Genomic DNA, 22,046 nt, shown 5'->3' on the forward strand with positions numbered 1-22,046 from the left:
TTCCCTATACTGCCCCTCCATCATTAATTGTTCCCTATACTGCCCCTCCATCATTAATTATTCCCTATACTGCCCCTCCATCATTAATTATTCCCTATACTGCCCCTCCATCATTAATAATTCCCTATACTGCTCTTCCATCATTAATTATTCCCTATACTGCCTCTCCATCATTAATTGTTCCCTATACTGCCCCTCCATCATTAATTATTCCCTATACTGCCCCTCCATCATTAATTGTTCCCTATACTGCCCCTCCATCATTAATTATTCCCTATACTGCCCCTCCATCATTAATTATTCCCTATACTGCTCCTCCATCATTAATTATTCCCTATACTGCCCTATACTATATTTAAGGCCCCCATAATTAATTATTTTTTTTATATCCGGGCCCCCCGGCCGCCAAAATATATTTGCTGCTGGTTAAAAAAAAAAAATCCTATACTCACCTCTGGCAGCGGCTCCCGAGTCTTCTATCTTCGGGCTGCTGTCGGCCGGGAAGGGGTGCGCGGCCGCGTGATGCCGTATCGGCCACGTCGAGCACTATTCAGTGGCGGGCAGGAGCTTCCTGTCCGGACGGACGGAGGCTCCTGCCTGACTGCCGCGACTTGCCGGGGGCCTCAGCAGGAGCCGCTGGCGCTCCAAGGGGCCGGATAAAAACGGTCCGCGGGCCGCATGTGGCCCGCGGGCCGTAGTTTGGGGACCACTGTTCTAGATGAATGCACAAAATATTGTACATCTCATTGAATACTTTGTTCTGTGCAAACTTGAATGTGATGACAACAAAATAATTAAAAAAATCATCAATGGAAATCAAATTTATTAACCAACGTAGGCCTGGATTTGGAGTAACCCACAGAATTTGAGTGGAAAAACACACTACAGGCTGGTCCAACTTTGATATAATGTCCATAAAAGAAAACAAAATGAGGCTCAGTATCATGTGTGGCCTCCACGTGCCTATATCACCTCCCTACAAAACCTTGGCAACCCACACAAGTGGCTCAGGTAGTTCAGTTCGTCCCGGATGGCACATCAACACAAGCTGTGGCAAGATGTTTTTCTGTGTCTGTCAGTGTCGTGTCCAGAAGAGAGGCCAGTACACCCAGGCGCCAGGGCAAGTGGTACCGGGAGACATGCCAGTACACCGGGAGATCTGTAGGGAGCAACAACCCAGCAGCAGGACTGCTACCTCTTCCTTTGTGCAGCAAGGAGGAACAGGAGGTGTACTGTCAGAACCCTGCAAAATGACCTCCATCAGGCCACAAATATGCATATGTCTGCACAAATGGTTAGAAACCGACTCCATAAGGATGGAATGAGGGCCCGAGGACCACAGCCTAAAACCGTACCGGACGCTTGGCATTTGCCAGAGAACACCAGGCTTGGCTAATTCTCCACTGGCGCCCTGTGCTCTTCACAGATGAAAGCATGTTCAAACATAGCACATGTGCAACACCCTCGCCGTTGCAAGGCAGAGGAGTGGTTGCGTATATGTCCCACCATGTAGCTTGCAGCCTGTGTAGGGTCTGACTAGCCCCACAGCATGTCACTACATAGTCCTTATAGATAACACAGGGGAACATTGCAGTGGTAGATCCTGCCTGGTAAGGCAGGAGTTAAGTGTTTTGTCTGATGTCATATGTGTCAGCCAATCACATGTGTTATACTTTGTCTCTGTGAGCTGAGATGTGAGCTGAGATGTGATTGGAGGAGTAGCCACCACCTGACCAGGGGGAGTAACAAGACCCTGTCAGGAAACTTCCAGAAGAAGTGGAGTTCTCTCAGGAGAGTGTAGAGAGCAGTCAGACCTAGGAGTCTGCAGAAGCAGACTGGAGTTACTCCAGTACAGACTCTGTACAGCTAGCATACCAGACCAGAGCAGGAAGAGCCTAGCCCCTGCCTGAAGAGTGGAGCTAATAGCTAGTATAGTGAGGAAAGGGGTATAATCCTACCTTTAAGGGTGATACCTGAAGCAACCCAGGACAAGCTGAAGCATCCTTCCAGGACACAGCTACCTCCCAGCCTGCCCTCTGCATCCAGGCTGGCGCTCTACATCCTGTGGCTCCCTCCAACTGCATCTCAGCACTCCACTACTCTGTTAAAGGCACGTTGCTGCGGTTCCTGTCGGTTCCAATAAAGAACTGTAAGTTGTTTTTGTTCAACGTCTGCCTCCGTCTGGTCCCTGCTACTACGGCTGTCACCATCACGGCACCCTATACACTACACTGGGACTCATACTCCAGACCCCAAAGGGTTGCCCCAGGTAGAACCGCTATAGCAGCCTCTCCCTCATCATTTCTTGCCAACACCACCATGCTGGAGACCTGCCAGGCTGTAGGACAGCCCTCTGGTTCCCCATACCAAGCACCGTGACACTAGCGTGCCTAGGCCGCAACCGCCAGCCACTCAGGTACTGCGGGCCCCGGCTGACTCCAGGCCCCGAGAAAAGGCTAGGCCCCGGTGGGGGATGTTGCACATGTAACAGACATAACAGAGTCTGGCAGTGGGTCAATAATGGTGTGAGGTAGCATTTCTTTGGAGGTCCGCACAGCCCTCCATGTACTCTTCAGAGGTAAAGGTGGTCCACTCGTTCGCCAGACCTGAATCCGATTTAGCACATCTGGGACATCATGTCTTGCTCCATCCATTAACATCAGACTGTCCCGGAGTTGTTGGATGCTTTAGAATAGGTCTGGGAGGAGATAACTCAGGAGACCATTTGCAACCTCATCAGGAGCTTACCGAGGCATTCTAGGGATGTCATACAGGCACATGGAGGCCACACACAATACTGCATTACTCCATCGGTTAATAAATTTGATTTCCATTGGTGATTTTTGTGATTTTGTTGTCAGCACATTCAACTTTGTACAGAACAAAGAATTCAATGAGAATATTTCATTCATTCAGATCTATCATGTGTTATTTGAGGGTTCCCTTCATTTGTTTTAGCAGTGTACAGGCAGTCCCCAGGTTACATACAAGATAGGTTCTGTAGGTTTGTTCTTAAGTTGAATTTGTATGTAAGTCGGAACCATATACTTTATTATTGTAACCCCAGTCAAAATTTTTTTGGTCTCTGTGGCAATTGTATTTTAAAAATGTTGGATTGTCATAAGAACCAGGATTAACTATAAAGCTTAATTACAGGCACCATTGATAACTGTTAAAGATGTTTATTGTACCGAGGACTAATGTACAGTAAATTACCAAAATCCAGAGGTCGTATGTAAGTCAGGTGTTCTTAAGTAGGGGACCGCCTGTATATTATTTCATCCTTTCAAACCTTTAGGGTACATACACACGCGGTATGAGAAAAGTGGATTTCTCATGTATCAATGAAGAAAAGAACTTTGTAGAATCTGAATCTGAATTAAAAGTGTATAATGAACCTGCATCTATTACTTGTGTAGGCAACACAGATTTTTATCCAGGTTAAGATGCAGACTATCCACATGCTGGGCATCTATTGTTTTATGCCAATTTAAAGTAACCTTATTAGCTTCTCCAAAAGTCCTTCTGTTTTTATCACTTTATACATAAAAGCTAACTCAATAAGCTTCTCTATTCTGTATTATAATGTGTGGATGTGTAGGGTACATTGCTGTTTTTGATACTAGTAATGTAATAGATTCATCCAGCATCAACTCTTCCATTTACAGACTTGACCTTAATCTCCTATTTAATACTTGCACTTTCATTTACTGACATTTTCCACTAAGCATGCAATGGCCCAGTAACAGGAGAATGGATTACATAAATACATGTGCACTGAGCAGGGGCGTAACTAGGAGAGGCAGGGCCCCTTACTAGACTTTTAAAGAGGCCTTCCTTACCTCTTAAAATGTGAGTACATAAATACAGTACCATATACACCCATACACAGACATACAGCATCTTGTCCTCATGTCTAATTTATTGGTGACTACTACTGGTTTTCCAGGTCCAGAATATTATGTTCACATAACATCCAGCTCCCCCAAAATATTTGGTCAAGATTAGTTCTCCTTAAAAAAGCGAATCTGTTGTCAGTTTTGACCATGTTTAACTGCAGATTGTGTTATATAGCAGCAGACTATAAGAGCTGTGTAACCTTTGTGTTGGTTGTTATCAGCAGCAGGACTGTCAAAAAAATTCCAGGATTGAAGATGGGTTATGAGCAGTTTACTGCACTGGAGTGTGAGATCTCTTCAATTAATACCCGAGTTACTGTACTATTCAAACAGAAGCTTGCAACAGCAGTGACTAAGGGGTGAGGGGAGGGGCTGTGTTGTGTTCACTGAAGGGATCCTGCATACCGGTGCACCTGAGTGCTTAGAATCCAGCTACAATCCTGGAATATAAATGCATTTTTTCAAAGTTCTGCTGCTGGTAAACACGCACATAGGTAATGTTATATTGCACTACAGAGATAGTATTTAAAACTGTCTATAGCTTTGTATAGTCAAAACTGCTGACAGATTAACATTGAGTGGAGTCTCATAAAGTGTCCTATTGCTTTGTGCCAGATCTAATAGTTTTTTAAGAAACAGTTATTTAAGTGTTAGATCAATTCAAAATCACCTCTCCTTCTTTGGAACAGAAAAGCACCTTATTTGTTTCATTCAATCAGGTACAGTAAGGACTCTCCCTTATACCTGTTCATTGTGAGCTCTCCTCTGTACAGCAGGTCCAGTATGAGCTCTTCCCTATCATATTAGGTTCAGTATAAATTCACCTCATGATGTCATTTCTAGTATGAGCTCTCTAATATGTCAGTAAAGATTGAGCTCTATGATTTTTCCACATTATTTCTAGTACAGTATCAGACCTCCTATTACAGCTCACTATTACATCTCCTAAAAATTTCTGGACCAATATTAGACCTCCTTATTACACAAGGACTAGTAAGAGGTTTACCCAGGTCCAGTGTAAGCTCTCCCAATCACGTCAGGTATGATGCAGCCACAGTAAATTCAAACCGATAACACAGATAAAGTCTTTAATTTGTTCATTTTCCAGGCTAATATGGATCTCAGAATGAGTCACTGGACTGGTGGTCTTTCAAGCCATTCTTCGAGCAATCAAATACACACTATACAATAAAGCAATAATTGTCAAATTCCTCAGATATGTTACAAAGTACTTGACAGTTTCATGAAATATCACAAGACGTCCAAGATACACATACGAAGCTGAACAATATAGGAGATTCCAATATAGGATCTGATGCCTATAATATGCATATAAATATATTATCAATAAGTGTAACAGTATCCCAAAAATTCCATATTTCCATTTATTATATTGCTGCATCCACAAACACAGGAGATGCGATCCTACATCATACAGAGATCCCAGAATACAAAAGCCTTTGTGGAACAGCCTGCCAGGCTAATGTATGTAATGAAAGATTAAAGGGAGAGTGCAGCATACCTGTACATCACAGAGGAGAGTAACCTGCCTGGCCACAGCCTGCTGAGTACACAGACCCTTAACACACTGCGCAAGTCAGAGGCTGAACCCGGAAGAGGCAGCATTGCCCTTACTGCATTCTAGTGTGGGAACATCGGCAGACCAGAAGTGACGTCATGTCATTTCATAGTCTCAGCTAAAGCTCTGGGTTACTATAGTAATGAAGACGCCTTGGGATCAGCTGTTGTGCATGGTGGACAGGGGGAGAGGAACACAGAGGGAAAGACAATCCACACAGAAAGAAGGATAATAACGCCTACAGAGCTGTATGAGGGCTTGTACTGCAGGACAACTTGTACTTCCATGTGTCAGTATTTCATATTCTAAACAATGTAACAGAAAGATGTAAAAAATCCCATATGCTATACAACTGACAAAGAAACGCAGATACACCGTTTCTGCATAGCTTCCTATTTACAGCCTTAACTGTGGAACCACGGAGATTACATTTAAAAAGGTTTTAATAAGTTTTAATACATTTCAAAAAACCTAAATCTTTTTGCCATAGTATATATATCCTTTACATAGTTAAGAAAGGTGTTAGACGAGCTGATGTTTTCATTGTTACCATTTTGAGGACTTTCTGAAGCTTTGATACATTTTTATTCAAACATTTATGTTTTGCAGGTATTGAAGTGTTGATTCAGACATTTGGGTGCTATTTTCAGTTATGAAAAATCGTTTTTGGATTTTGATTGATCAGATGTTTATGATTTTACCTATTTTTGTGCGTTCTAGGGAAAAGTCATTTAAACTTTTAGGTTAGTTACTATTTGCAATTTTTTACTATAGGGATCTGATTGCTTATTCTATATATTCCAATACTACTGTATTGTACTGTATGTGCCCCCCTATGATCTCACCGGGGGACAACAATCAAAGCCAATATGGTTGTAGTTTCAGCTCAGCCCTCTCCACACCCCTTTAATTAAGCTTTGAAGTCCTACTCATGGGTCTTAGAGGGCTATAGTTCAGTTTCCAGCAGTGATGACTATTTCACAGAACTATGAACGGTCCCTGTCTCACAGACTTACAGCAGCAGTGTGAATCTGCCCTTACATTCCAATGGTAAAATAAGAGGAGAGTCTGGGAAAGCCGAGTGACGCTATTTGCTGCAGGCTAATAAACCAAAGACCCCACCCAGTGCCTTGAATGAGAATATTCTAATTTATTCTGCATCAAGAGAACCTTTGTAGATCTGGAACAGCTGGGTGACCACCTCCATGGGAGCTGTAATAGTGGCATTATTGTCACCCAATCTTTCCTCTGTAATTGTTAATTTACCCTGTTAAAAATCCACTAGCATTTCTATCACTACAGATCAAGCCTTGTGGAAAAGCTGGGTCTTTAAGACCATTTAGGAAAACTGAACCCATGGCTGGTCACCCAGCTTTTTACTGAACTGACTATCCAAGCTACCTAGCTGAATCCTCCTGCTGTGACGTCACTGTAGATTGGTAAGACAATGCCTTCATCATATAGACTGCGAGTCTGGGAAAGCTGGGTTACCACCCCAGTGCAGAGCTGCAGCCATATTGGTTATGCAGGACACTGGCCACGTGGACTCCGGGTGTTATGATGGCAGGGAGGTCACTGAGGACCCTTTGTGATTAGTGCATTAACCAAGAGCTGAGATACAGGAGTTTAGGGGTCTGCTTAGTTCCCCTCCCCCACCTTCCTGCATATCACTATGTACACTAAACCAAAAGATTAGCACCAAATAATGAAAAGACATTTGTCCATACGTTCTTTTGCATGAACCCACTCCATTCCTGACTAAACAAAACCTTAAAGAGCACATGATGTACGCACTATGTACGTCTCAGTAGATTACACAGGTGATTGGATATCTAGTAATGTGAAGGGCATTCAGCTGAGTTGTATTCATTTCCCTAGCTCTGGGCGGACAGTACAAGTCACACTACACCAGCCCGTCCTCTCCCACCTTCCTCCTCTCTCCTCAGTAATGCACACTGACAGGGAGGTGCTCTCAGCCCTCTCGTGCACTGATAGAATAACAGGGTCTGGCAGTAATAGGCTACTATTGCACATTACAGCTGCCAATCAGTGAAGCAGGAGGAGTCACTGACTGGCAGATGTCTCATCCAATGAAAGCATAGAACAGGCAAGACCTTTCATCCAATCAGTACACGCTAGGGTGGGAAGTCTCTTTGTGTCAGCACCGAGTAAAGTGTATGGAGACGTAGGAGCACAGTGTTCAACCTGCTTGTGATAGAATTATGTTAGTTTGCGTAGAAAACAAAAACCCTGACATTGCACCACGTTTATCAAAGGGTTTGGGTAGCTTTTAGACTAGAGTTTTGTGACTGGTGTGTCAAAAAGCGTCTGGCCGCTTTTTTCTGTTCCATCAGCATTTGAGACTCACACAGATGGCACAAGGGCCCCAAACCAAGGGACCTAAAGTTTGTTTGTGGCCAGTGATGGAGACATGTTTGTATGCAGGTAGCCTAAGACAGGACATAGCCTGGAGAGTTTCTTGGTTATTTCTCCAACTGGGCAAACCTCAAAATTTGTGTTCCCTGCCAAATAATAAAACTGATTTCCCTGCTGCAAAACAAACTACACATCGCTAGAGATATATAAGCCTGTCTCAATATTCAGCTACTGCAGAACCTGATTCATACCTGTTGCAGAACCTCATCATAATACTTCTTGACAACATCACCATATCAGGTTCAGTATGAATGCACTGTGCCTATCGAGAGTGATTTTGGCCTGAGGCTGAGGCCGGCGCCACACGTGGCGCTTTTGTCTGCGTTTGCAAACGCAAACGCAGACAAAGTCGCGCCCACCGGGGGCTTGTTCCCGATCGCAGGCGTTTCCATAGAAACGCCGATGTGATCGGGCCGAGGCCGGCCCCGGTGGGCGCGACTTTGTCTGCGTTTGCGTTTGCAAGCGCAGACAAAAGCGCCACGTGTGGCGCCGGCCTAAGCTGGGTGGTCATAATGGCCCTGTCCTGACTGATGTGAATTCTGCAACTCCTTGGAGAGGATGAGGCCTCCATTCGTGATACCAAGCACCGTGACCACCACCTTGTGCTAGGCTGCATTAACCAAGCACTCAGGTAATCAGGACCCTGGTTTCCTGCAGCCACCGAAAACGGATAGGCCCCTGTGGGGGATGTTGCATAAGCAAACAAAAGCATTTTTTAATCAAAATGCATAGGCTGCAAGCGCTGCGACACAAAGAAAAGCAGGCTAAAAGCTTCTTTCGCAAGTTAGGTACATACTTCACATCACATATGGACAGAGCACAAATAGAAGACCTGGTACAACCCCTTTTGTCTGACCGTAATGCATATGCAACATCCCCCACCGGGGCCTAGCCTTTTCTTGGGGCCTGGAGGCAGCCGGAGCTCAGAATACCGGAGTGGCTGGCGGTTGCGGCCTAGGCACGCTAGTGTCAAGGTGCTCGGTATGGGGTCCGGAGGCCTGTCCTACAGCCTGGCAGGAAATTAGATGAGGGAGAGGCTGATGTACTGGTTCTCCCTGGGGCAACCCCTTAGTGTCTGCAGTATGAGTCCCTGGATGATAGATGGGGGCACCCTTGATGGTGACAACCGTAGCAGGGACCAGACGGAGGCAACGTGGTGCAAAAATAACTTACAGTTCTTTATTCGAACCAACAGCAGGCAACGTGCCAAACGATTCCGTACAGATGCCGGATTACTGGGAGTGATCTTGGAGAGTGAACCTCAGGAGTTTGGTCGCCAGCCTGGTTGCAGATACAGGCTGGGAGGTAGCTGTGTCCAATGCTGGAAGCTGCAGCTTTGTCCTGGGTCTTCTGTGTGAGACACTGAAGGTGTATCTCACACTGCCTCCGGTCAGTCAGTGTTGTATAAGGTGAGCTGAGGCCTGTAGCAAGAGCTTGTGCTCTGAGGTCTCTCTGGTAAGAGAGCTTGCTGGAAAGAGGACTTATCATTTCCTGTCCAGGGGTTTTGTTACTCCCTGGTCAGGTGGTCTCACTCTCCAATCACACTCCAGTTTACAGATTGGAACATCATTGGATAACAATAGCAAATACAATTAACCATTGCCTATCCAGGCAGTATCTACCACTGCTAATTACCTCTATCTAGCTATATGCTTCTGAATGTACATCCTTGGATGTACAAATTATACTTACCGATCAGGGTCTCACCACAGACTTATACACGAAACCGACGGATAGAAACACCCTCCTGCGCTACGAGAATAGTCACCCTCGACCCATGTTAGACTCATTACCCCTTAGTCAGTTCTTCCGAGTACAGAGAATCTCCTCGGACAGCGACAAATACCAGAGGAACATCGGGCAAATGGTCTCTAAATTCCGACAAAGGGGCTATCCCAAAAGAGTTATTGATAGGTATTTGACTGCCACACGAAACGAAGATAGACATGAACTCATGTTACCCTCGGGAAAAGAAGGAATGTACCATTCCATTCGTGTCCACGTTCAGTGACAATAGCACACAGATTTCAAACATAATACACTGGCGGATTTTGGCCAGTGAACCCTCCGGTGTTCCGGAGTTTAAGAGTCCTCCATTACTTCCAGAAACATCAGGGACCGCCTGGTAAAATCAGATGTTGGCCCCTTGAGGAGATCCACACAGAAAACTTTGACTGGAGCATCCAGAATGGGAAGCTTCCCTGTCGCTCATGTGTAAACTGTTCTCATATCATCAAGGGGGATACTTTCACCCATAACAATGTCACATACAAAATCAAACACTATCTAGATTGTAATAGTGATTTTGTGATCTATAAATTATCGTGCCCCTGTAATCTTATCTACATTGGGGAAACCACCCTTGATTTTAAAACTAGGTTTACACAACACAGATACACTATTCGTAAAAAGAGACTTGACTTGCCAGTGAGTAGGCACTTTAATGAAAAGGGTCACAAGGAATCGGAATTGAAATGTCAACTTATTGATCGCATCCCTATTCCTAGAAGAGGAGGTAATAGGGAATCTATACTAAGGAAAAAGGAACTGGAGTGGATACACCGCTTACAGTCGTTACAACCCCAGGGATTGAATATTGAGTTTAACTTTTTTTTAAAAGATTTTATTTATGAATTTTCCATTTTTTAAATTCAACAATAACACCTTAAAACAGACTACGGCGCAGCGTAGTAATACTTGAGGATAGCAGAACAGCATAAGCAAATATTGCAATCGGTCAAATAGCATTCTAGTATCAGAAAAAGATGACCATATCAGTACATATACAGCATGTAAACGCCGCAGTTGGAACTTAATGAACAAACATTCAAGCACCCATTCATGCAGACATACAAAGACATAACACTAACAACACAACACAACACTCCACCCTCTTCACATGGGGTTCGAGCCAGACAAAAGGATTTGTTTATGACAGCTACTTTACACCGCAGTGTTAGAGTTCATGTTCCATCTAGACCAAATAAATTCAAATTTTTGAGGGCATTGTCTGTTATTGCATACCGAGTAATACATAGGGATAACCTTGTTGACCAGCGATATCCATTTCTGCAGGGGAGGGGGGTCCCGATCCTTCCAGGACATAATCACCACCTTACGAGCGTAGTACAGGACGAGTCTAAAGAAGATCCTGTCATAATGGCCACCAATGACCTCATTTATTATTCCCAAAAGGCAAACCTTGGGGTTAGCTATATGGGGAAAGCCAAAGTGATTGCTGAGGAATGTTAGCACTTCTGTCCAAAAGGCACTGACCCTGGGGCATGCCCACACACAATGTAAGAAAGAACCACAGGCTACCTGACATCTGAAGCAGTTATCATCCTGTCTAGCCCCCATACGATTAAGTCTTACCGGTGTGTAATAAATTCTGTGGAGGAATTTTGTTTGTACTAGGAAATCCCTAGCGCTCACCACTGAGTCAAAGTATGAGTGCTCAACTTCCCCCCATTCCTCTTCTGAGAGGTCTGGGATATCCTCTCTCCAGCGCCCATGAGCCCGATCAAATGGTCTAACTCCTTGTGCTTGCAGAACATTGTACACTTGTGTGAGAGTTTTTGATAGATCAGGGGTTCCTAGCAGAGTTTCCAGTTTAGTGAATTCAGTGGACAATTTAGTGGACCCAAACTGGGCCTTAAAGGCGTGTCTCAGTTGGGAGTAGTGGAAGGAAGCCATGGGGGGCAGGGAAAATTTCTCTCTCAGTTCACTAAGGGAGAGTAGCTCAGAGTTTGAGGATAACAATTGGCCGATGAACTTGACACCTGCAGCCCCCCACATCGTCCACCCAGGCAAGGAGAGAAGGTGTGGGAACCAAGGGTTCAACCAGATGGGAGATCTGGGAGACACTGGAGGGGGAGAGGAGGGGCTGACTAGCGATTGAGCTCTTCGCCAGCATATAGCTACAGTACGCAGAGGAATTGGGATTGAGGCCGGGGATTTGTACCTATATAGAATGTTCGTAAGAGCTTCATAAGACCCCATCAGAGACCCAGCCAAAGCAGTGGCTGCATTCCCCCTATCTATGTCGATCCACCACTGTGCGTAGACAAGTTGGGATGCTAAATAGTAAAAGTATAGGTCAGGAGCCGCTAATCCACCTCGAGATCTAGGTGCCTGTAGCACGGCCAGACTGAAACGTGGGCTGGTCCCTTGCCAATAAAATGTTCTTAAAATACTGTCTATACGTTTAAATATTAGTTTGGGGAGTAGCACCGGGCAGGAGTGAAGTAGATATAAGAATTTTGGTAGATAAATCATTTTAAAAATATTAATGCGACCATAAAGGGATATGGGTAATGTGGACCATGCTTGCAACCGTTTCTCTGTGTCTGTTATCAGGGGGTCAATATTTAATGCAACATAATCCTGGACCCTGCGGGACACCCTAACACCAAGATATCTAAAGCTAGATACTACCTGCAGGGGGATAGATAGATTAAGACTGGCATTTCCGGATAAAGGGAAGAGGACTGACTTATCCCAATTTACCCGTAGGCCTGAGATGGAACCAAATCTGTCAATTAGGGAAAGAAGGGACACTAGAGAGGCGCCAACGTCTCCAAGGTATACTAAGGTGTCGTCTGCATATAGAGAAACCTTCTCCGTGATCGACCCTCTTACCAATCCAACTATATCAGCGGAGAGGCGAATAGCCACAGCAAGGGGCTCAATGGCCAATGCAAAAAATAACGGGGACATCGGGCAACCCTGCCTGGTGCCCCGGCCCATGGGGAAGGGGGCAGACACATTCAGGTTAGTTCTGACCCTGGCTTTCGGACCCTGATATAGAAGCTGGACAAGGGCCAGGAATCTGGGGCCTATTCTCATTTTAGCCAGTACGGCCCATAAATATGGCCACTCGACAGAGTCGAAGGCCTTGCAATTGTCAAGTGATAGAACAAAGCCAGGATCAGGAGAGCCCACGGCTGCTTCTATGTTTAGGAATAATCTCTGAATATTAATATCCGTTCCCCTGCCGGGCATAAAGCCCGTCTTATCCGGGTGCACCAGTGACAAATTCACCTTATTCAGTCTTGTTGACAAGATTTTGGCTAGAATTTTTACGTCGGTGTTAGGGAGAGAAATAGGTCGGTAGGAGTCAGGGAGAGAAGGGTCTTTCCCGGGCTTCGGGAGAACTACTATTAAGGCTTCTCTCATAGAGGGAGGCAACGAGCCATGCTCCAGGGCTGTGTTAAAAACATCAAGCAGCTTAGGGGCCAAAAATTCACATTTACTCCTATACCATTCTCCCCCCAACCCGTCTAAACCAGGTGTCTTACCTGATGGAAGAGACTGAATAGCTAATTCCACCTCCTCCGCTGAGATAGGGGAGTCTAATTCTAGTGATTGAGCAGGGGTTAAGCGCCACAGAGGAAGGTCATCCAATAAGGCATCCATTTCGGCAGCCGTGGTAGATATGCTAGGACTGTACAGGGAAGAATAAAATTCCTTAAACACCTTATTTATGGAGGTAGGAACATGTACCAAGGCCCCATTCGCATCTGCTATAAAGGGGACCGAAGCACATGGTCGTTCTGCCCTGGAGAGGTATGCAAGTAACTTACCATTTTTGTCCCCAAATTCAAAAACTGAGGCTTCAGAAGCCAAAAGGCGTTTGCTAGTGCGTTCCTTGGCCAGAGCAAGATGTTCCCGCTGTACCTGCGCCCAGGCCCTCTTATTGTCCCCACTGGGATTCTCTATGTATCTTTTTTCAGCATCCTGTAGTATAGAGGTCAACCCTCTTTCTTTATCGCCCATGACCCTCCTATGCCCTGCCACCCCAGAGATGATCGCCCCCCTCGTAGAGGACTTGTATGCGTCCCATAGAAGCAATGGGTCTGGATGGTTATGATGTGTTTCCCAAAATTCATTATGATCTGTCTGCATTTTTATCTGCACTGTAGGAGTAGAAAGCCATGAAGGTTCAGGCGCCAAATTCGAGAATCACAGGGAGGACCAATCAGTAGATTGAGAACCAAAGCGGAGTGATCCGAGATACTACGGGGGCAGTGGAAGATAGAGTCAACCATGGGGAGCACGTCAGGAGAGCCTAACGCCAGGTCTATTCGAGAAAAGGTCCTATGCACTGAGGAGTAAAAGGTATACTCTTTTCCCAAAGGATATTTCCCCCTCCAGAGATCTTTCAAGCTAAGGGACATTATCCATTCATTTAATCGAGTTGATGCAGGGTCTACACCACTAGTGCGATCCAGAGATGGATCAGGCACCGCATTAAAATCCCCTATACATATTAATGGACCCGGGGGCATGGCTGCCAATTTATCTGTCAGTGCTTGTAATGGACCAGTATCAAAGGGAGGAGGGACGTACACTGAAACAATGGTGAAGGAGGACCCCCATAAGGAGCAATGCAGTATGACAAAGCGGCCAAAATGGTCGATGGCCACCTGTAACACCTCTATTGGGAGGGATTTAGATACAAGTATAGAGACACCTCTTGCATACACTGAGTATGAGGAGTGGTAACCCCTAGCAACCCAGGCACGTTTCAGTGATAGAATTTTTTGTCCTGTAAGGTGCGTCTCCTGTATACAGACTATATGAGGAGACTGTTTTTTAATGGTATCCAAAATTATAGCTCTTTTAAATTTAGAATTTAGCCCTCTAACGTTCCAGCTTATTACCTTAATTGGCGCCATAAAAGTGAGGGGGGATATGGATCTGGCTGGATAGTTGGAGAATTGGAACCTGCAAAGAGAAATGGAGGGGACATAGACACATACAACCAAGCACACACACATACACACAACTTTACCACAAGAAACACCTAATAAAGCATTAACATGAGTAAACCTGTATCCCAATTATACATTAGAAACAACCCCCTGTCTAACACTCTAACAATTGAAGTGCAGACCTATACCCTCGAACTATCTAACTACCAGGAACTATGGTCCCTAACTAGGATAAACCCAAAAACTGCTTATCCCGGGAACCTGACCCCTACAGTTAGGGGAATAGGAATTAAATGATGGATAGCACCGATCACTCAAATACAGTATAGAGGGGAGACCCCAGCAATTTACTAGAGGGGGTGGAGGCACCCACCTTGAAGTATTGTATGACATAACCACTTAGCTATATTAGAACTGGGACCCCAGTTATGACACGCAAGTCCTCTTGACTAAAAGGGAGGACTATGAGTACACTCCAGCCCAAGGTCAGGGAGGAGGGGCCGCCCTAGCACTTCCAGGAGCCCTAGGGGCTGAGTCCACCCAGTGCATGGCTTTGGACGGGGAGGTGAAAAAACGGGTCCTCTGACCATCTATCACACGGAGACGTGCAGGGAAAATCATCGAGTATTTGTACCCCTTATCCCTTAGACGACTGCGAACCTCATTGAAGTGGGTGCGCTGCTTCCGCACCGCAGCAGAAAAATCGGGGTAAAATGCTATTCTGTTATTACCCAAGAGAATCTCCCCTTTGCCTCTAACCGCACGCAGAATTGCGTCCCTATCCCTAAAGTGTAGCAATCTGACTAGGAAAGGCCTAGGATTTCCCCCCGGAGGGCCAGGGCGGGTTGGGACTCTATGGGCCCTTTCTACCGTGAAAAACTGCGAGAAAGTCTCTGCAGGAAGCAAGTCCTTCATCCATTTTTCAAAAAATGCGACCGGATCGGGACCCTCAGCTTTCTCGGGGAGACCAACAACTCTTATATTGTTGCGCCTTAAGCGGTTCTCAAAATCATCCGCCCTGTCTGCAGCGGCAGTCATCTGACGTTGTAAATCAGTAATCTGGGCGGGCATTGGTCTCTGGACATCTTCAACATCAGAAATGCGGCGCTCCGTCTCAGTTATCCGCTCCTTAGCTTTATGGACGTCATGTCTCAGGATGACAAAGTCCTGACGGAGTTCATCAACTTTGTTAACTAGCTTAGATTGGCAGGAGTTAATGGCCGCTAACACTTCAGCAAATTTCTTGTCAAGCACCTCAGATGGATCCATAGGGATGTCCTCCGGGTCATCAGGTTGCAAAGGGCTCTGAGATCCATCAAACATGGAGGGTGAGGGACCAGGAGATCCATGAGGAGAGCTCGGCTGGGCACGTGAAAACCTACCCAGTTTCCTTGCCGCATTAGATTGTATTTGTGCTAAAACAGCTTGTGAGGTGGAGCAAGCCTGGTTATCCAGAGGGTCCAGGGAATGGTACAGGGGGTCTCCAGGAACTGATTCGTCATCGGATGGCGGCGCAGAGGCTCCCGATGGCGCCTTACTTTGTTTAGCTGTTCTCCTCCTGTTGCCCATTTTACTATCTGTGTGAATTACAAGCATACAGCACCAGTAACCCAGTAAGCTTTCAAGGAGGATTGAGTTGAATCAGACAGTCACTAAGGACTCACCAGGGTAGACGGCAGATGTACTGAAACCGAGCTCTATGTAGTATAGTGGAAGTAACCCCTTCAGTGCCAGATAGTGATGTGATCAAGGGGGGGGGGGGGTCAGGAAAGTCTCTTCTGCACTGACACGGGTGGGCTATGTCAGGAGAGGCTCTGTGGCCAGGGGAGCAGACAGGCAGCCTACCTCTCAGCAGCAGTTGCTCCGTTGAGACAGGACCCCGAGGCAGTGGTTCCTGAGCTGTCCCTCAGAGTCTCTGACGGCGGCAGCGCCTGGAAGGCAGGGGGAGGAAGTGCGCCCACTTCACTATGGTGCCGGCACACCACGTGCCGCACACTCCTCACAGCAGCGGCCGCCTTCAGTCCCGGTCCGGAGGACCGACTCCTCACCTGCCGCCGGCACCGGGACCCGGAAGGAGGAGCAGACGTGCAGGCAGCGCCCGGAGAGCAGGAGGAGGAGGCGCGCCAGTTCTTCAATGGCGCCGGCGCACCACGTGCTGCACGCGCCACACCACCGTGGCCGCCCTCGATCCCAGACGGGAGGCCTGACACCTCACCAGTTGCCGGCACCCGGTCCCGGAACACAAAGGCGCAAGGCACCAGCAGCAGCAGGTCCGGCCTCACTAGCTCCCCAGCTTCAGTAGCGGCGCCCGGTCTCCGATTCTGTCCCTCCGACTCGGCTGGGGCTCCAAATGGCAGGCGCCGCTCCGTCCTCCGAGTGCCAGGGAAGTCTGTGCTATGTGCCCAGATAAGTATAGCCACGGATGGCTATCCAGTTAACAGGATGGAGGTCAGGATCCCGGGAGCTCGCCGGTATGCGTCCTCCTAGCTCGGCATTCGGCCACGCCCCCAATATTGAGTTTAACTTGACTAACATTATATAGTATGCTGGGATAAAAAGGCTGATGTCCTTCTGTGTGCTCTATACTAGTATTAAGCTAGTATATATAGGGGATATCCCCCTCCAGTTTCATCTATTCTAATGCTACATTTTGTTTGTTCTATTCTAGATTTTCCTCTTGTTGGACCCTGAGACCCCATACGTCTACAAATATAATATTGTTGTCTGTTACGTTGGAAGCTTCCCCCCGGAATTATAGCGACCTCATTAACTATTCGTAAACTTGTTCTCCTCTCTTCCCGTGTCCGCAGATACTGAGAACCGATGGGACGAAAAGTAGACACACAGAGAACTGCTAATTTGCGGTTCTGCAGTGTTCCACTAGTCCCACAGTAACACACTGTTCACACAGTGTGTGTCCTGTTCCCAGTGTGACCCTTATACTTACCTAGATACGGTATTGTAGTTCTTTCTTCTGGCTCCCTTATCCAATATGGCCGCTGCGCCTCTAGAGGATGCCACGCACATGCACAGCCTTTTGCTGGTCAGGTGACCTACCTGACTTCCAGTCTTAACCGGATGTTTACATATGAGGCGCTTTTTTCCCGGGAATGGTATGTTTTTAATCTGCACTGCACTTTAATTTCACTTTAGCACTTGCACCTTCTATTGTATATACTGATGAATTATGTACCACATTAATGTATATTGAAAAATCTGTATGTATCTATTTATTGCACAAATAATTGTGTGGCCAACCAGGAAGTAGGCTGGTCTATATATAGAAATACTGGTCACTATGCTGTATGCTTGAAAAAGGTGGATACACCGAAACGTCGCATCTGAAATAAAGATCACCCTGAATTAATTCACAAACTGGAGTGCTGCTGCCTTTCCTGAATATATGCTCCTGAAGTGAGTTGTACAGGCTCACCTGCTGGGGACACACAGACAAAAGGGGCTTGTTTGCAACTACTCCTCTTCCTATGCATCGGCAGGGGCGTTGCATACCCCCGGGGAAATTGAAAGAGCCGCCCACGGCTCGGCTATGGACCGGATGGGAGAAGGAAAACCAACTCTGGCCAGCAGCAGATGGTTTCCAGAGGGTCCATGTATATCACAGCCGGTAGGGGTGTAGATGGTATAGGTTGCACTTTCGAGGAAGTGCTGGCTATGTGCAGTGTAGGGAACAAACCGCCCATGGTCCTGGAGACAGGAACCTGGGTTGGTGTTTGACAGGGTACTCAAAATACATACAGTCCTTAAACCAAACTGTTTGTGAGGGAAAGGTGTGGTGTCATGTCCTGTAATCCACTCCTTGCACCAAGGCCTGACTATTTGTTTGAAAACTCTTCGTCCCTGGTGACAAATATATTACACTTAACAGTATATGTAGTGCATACCATACATACAGTACAGTTTTACCTGTCGTCTGACGGTCTTACCCTGGGTGTATGACATCTAGGTGCTTCTAAGTGAACACCCCCGGTCCCCTAAGGACCCGCAGTTTGCAGAGACCATGCTATGACTGAGCTTAGATTCTAAGCGTAAGCCTGCGGTCAGGATTTACATATAAGACGGTCCAACACAGTCATACCTACAACTTGCAAAGCCTATGAAAATGTTAATTGCAAGCTGGCTGACAACATGGCAATGACAGTTGTGCAACCATAGTAACGCTTTAGCAGCCCAAAGGGTAGATTACTTGAACGTTGCAAACGTTACTTAAACTGACTACTCATGGTAGCATAAGCAAAGTGCAAAATGATAAATGTCCATTTTCCTGTGGAGAAAAAGGCATAGATATTGCAAACAAAATGACCATTCCTGGAAATGAAAGGCATTCAGTGCAAAACATTAGAAAAGCAACTTTTTCCTTTGAAGTAGGTGGCAAAAGTCTCTCAGAAGGCTTCACGGAAAAGTCCAGATTCTGGGTGCAGCCCTAGATGTGGAAAAAAGTGCAGAAAAACAAAGGTCTCCTCTTGATGTGGAGTCCTCTGTGTCATCAGAGGTTGGTACTAACATAGCACATATGGAATAAAGTTCAAGGAAAGTCTCTTGACTTATAATAAATAGGGGGGAAGAGTCTCAGGAAAGTCTCTGGCTCTATGATGTATATGTGGGCGCAGCCCAACTAGTAGTAGAAAAATCAAATGTATATACAACATGTACACAGTACCTGTTAAGGGCTACAGCCCATCAGGAGTTACTCTGTATCAGAGTTGTCTGAAATTGTAGTGAGTACCTCAGGTTCGGTGAAGCAGACATTCTTCGGCTTCCGAACTTTGTGCTGGGACAGCTGGTACTCCTGTAGATACGCAGGAGTTTTCCCTTTTGTCTCTCGCTGAGATCTTCTGAGCTCCTGTTGGGAGAAAATTACCATTTCCTCGTCGTCCCTGGAATCAGGGAGTCGCAGGCGACTCAGAGGCGACGGGGGCAACAGGTTCTGGGACAGGGTCATCCTCCACAGGCAGCAGCATTGGGGACTGCGGTAGGGATGGTGACCTCTCCAAAGTAACTCTCACTGGGGTAGAGACAACCACACAGAATTGAGGCATAGTCACAAGTTCAAGAAAACTGGGAGTGGATGAACACAAAAGGGCTCTTGTACTAGAAGTTGGGGTCAGAGGACTTGACACAGGGGCAAAGGATCGTAGACATCACTTCAGCCAGTTCCTGTGTAGCCGGAGTGATGGACGGTCTGCTCTTGAAATCTCGTATACTTCAGGGGAGAGACTGTCCCTAACTAGGTATGGCCTACGCTCCCAACGCCCATCTAACTTACTAGTGGGATGGTTGTTGCACAGCCACACTTGTTCTCCAGAGGCAAGAGGTTCAGCGCAGGCATGTTGCTTATCTCAGGCCTCCTTCACCCGAAGATCCACAATTTCTCTGGCATCCGCCAGGCGCCTCTGGTGTTCCTGGGCCCAATCAGTCTGGGGGAGTAGAGATTGGGAATCAGGGGACTCCATGTCCAAGGCCATATCGGCAAGGAGATGGCCATGTCTCCCGAACATCAGGTAGTAGGGAGTGTATCCTGTTGAGCAATGGGTGGTGTTATTGTACAGATATACTAACTCCGGTAGCAGTTTTGGCCAGTCAGCCCTTTTTGCAGGGGTCAGGGTCTGCAGCATATTGATGAGAGTCTGGTTCATCTTCTCGCAGAGTCCATTGCCCTGCGGATGGTAGGCGGTGGTTCTCAGCTTTCAGCCATAGTCGGTACACAGCTCCTGGAACACTTGTGACTCAAATGCGGTTCCTTGGATTTTATCCGGACAGCCATAGGGGAGGATGAAACTCTTCCACAGGGCCGCTGCGGTGTTCCTTGCGGACAAGTCTCCGACTGGTACGGCGACCGCAAATTTAGTGTAGTGGTCTATGATGGTCATGGCATATGTGTGACCGGACCTGCTGGGCTGCAACTTCACATGATCCAGAGCCAGGATCTCCAGAGGATGTTGGTTCACAATGGGATGTAGAGGGGCCCTTTGATTTTGTTGTTCTCCTCGAGCAATGGCCCAGGCTGGGCATTCCCGGCATCAGGCCTCAATGTCGGGTTTCATGTTCACCCAGTAGAAGCGCTTCCGGAGGGTAGCTTCAGTCTTTTAAGTGCCAAAGTGTCCGGACTGGTCATGGTACATATCCAGCACTATCTTGGGGATCACAATCTGGTACAGCCAGTCATAGGTAATAGGATCCAGAGTTCTCCTTTTCAGCAGGCCCTGATGCATACTCAGAGTCTTCCTCTGGCGCCACAATTGGGACAATTCCCCATCGGCTCTTCTCCAACGAATGCGTTCAGGCACTCGCCCACTAGAGAGGTAGTCCATCATTTCTCCTATGGCGCGGATATCAGCCTGCAGACTCATCCAGAGGTCTTTCTCTGCAGGTGGCACAGACTCTTCTGGTGGGGTAGCTGGTACTGCTTCTGAGGGTAAGGAGTAAACTCTCTGGGCCTCTTGGCACACTAACCTGGCATAGAACGCCGGCATCTTCACAAATTCCCTCTGAACATCCGTGGAGGGTCCCTCCCACTGGTCAGCGAGTCGGGACAGAGCATCAGCATTGTCGTTGGTCTTGCCGGCCCGGTACTTGATAGTGAACTTGAAGTTCGCTAATCTGGAGTCCCATCGCTGCTCCAGTGCTCCAAGCCGGGCGGTGTTCAAATGCGCCAAGGGGTTGTTGTCTGTGAAGACAGTGAAGAAGGAAGCAGCTAGATAGCAGGCGCGGCCTGCTCCAAATCCAAGATGGCCGATTAACCCTCTTCGTTGTCGGGCTGCAATCTCTCTGGCTCCTCCTCCACGGGACTTTGCGCCGCACACGCAGGGGGCGGGCTTGGTGAGTCACCTGGACCTCCCGCCAGTGAAGGTTTTGGCGGGAAGGAGCTTCGTGCTGCGCCACAATCTCCTGAGGTACACACTTCAGGCACAGCTGCACCAGATGTAGCAGAGCTGACAAAGTCAGTCGGTTGCGGCCTAGGCATGCTAGTGTCACGGTGCTTGGTATGGGGACCGGAGGGCTGTCCTACAGCCTGGAAGGTCTCCTGCAGGTGGTGTGTGCAAGAAATTAGATGAGGGAGAAGCTGATGTACTGGTTCTCCCTGGGGAAACCCCTTAATGTCTGCAGTATGAGTCACTTTATGATAGATGGGGGCGCCCTTGATGGTGACAGCCGGGGACCAGACGGAGGCAACGTGGTGCAAAAATTACTAACAGTTCTTTATTCGAACCAACAGCAGGCAACGTGCCAAACGATTCCGTACAGATGCCGGATTACTGGGAGTGATCTTGGAGAGTGAACCTCAGGAGTTTGGTCACCAGCCTGGTTGCAGGTACAGGCTGGGAGGTAGCTGTGTCCAATGCTGGAAGCTGCAGCTTTGTCCTGGGTCTTGTGTGAGACACTGAAGGTGTATCTCAC

The 22,046-nt window shown here is 47.0% G+C and overlaps 1 protein-coding gene across 2 annotated transcripts in view; it reads right to left on the reverse strand.

Moving 5' to 3' along the window:
* Positions 1–9,249, reverse strand: part of STARD3NL (STARD3 N-terminal like) — a 44,013-nt gene extending 34,764 nt beyond the window's left edge. The window contains exon 1 of one of the 2 annotated variants that reach the window (XM_072153291.1): positions 9,088–9,249. The gene's annotated coding sequence lies outside the window, so the exon portion shown is untranslated. Of the gene's footprint in view, positions 1–5,421; positions 5,576–9,087 lie in introns of those variants that run through there. The other variant, XM_072153290.1, reaches the window with a different exon arrangement.
* Positions 9,250–22,046: the final 12,797 nt, after the last annotated feature.

This window comes from Engystomops pustulosus, chromosome 5, assembly GCF_040894005.1.
Source record: "Engystomops pustulosus chromosome 5, aEngPut4.maternal, whole genome shotgun sequence".
Classification (NCBI taxonomy): Eukaryota; Metazoa; Chordata; class Amphibia; order Anura; family Leptodactylidae; genus Engystomops; species Engystomops pustulosus.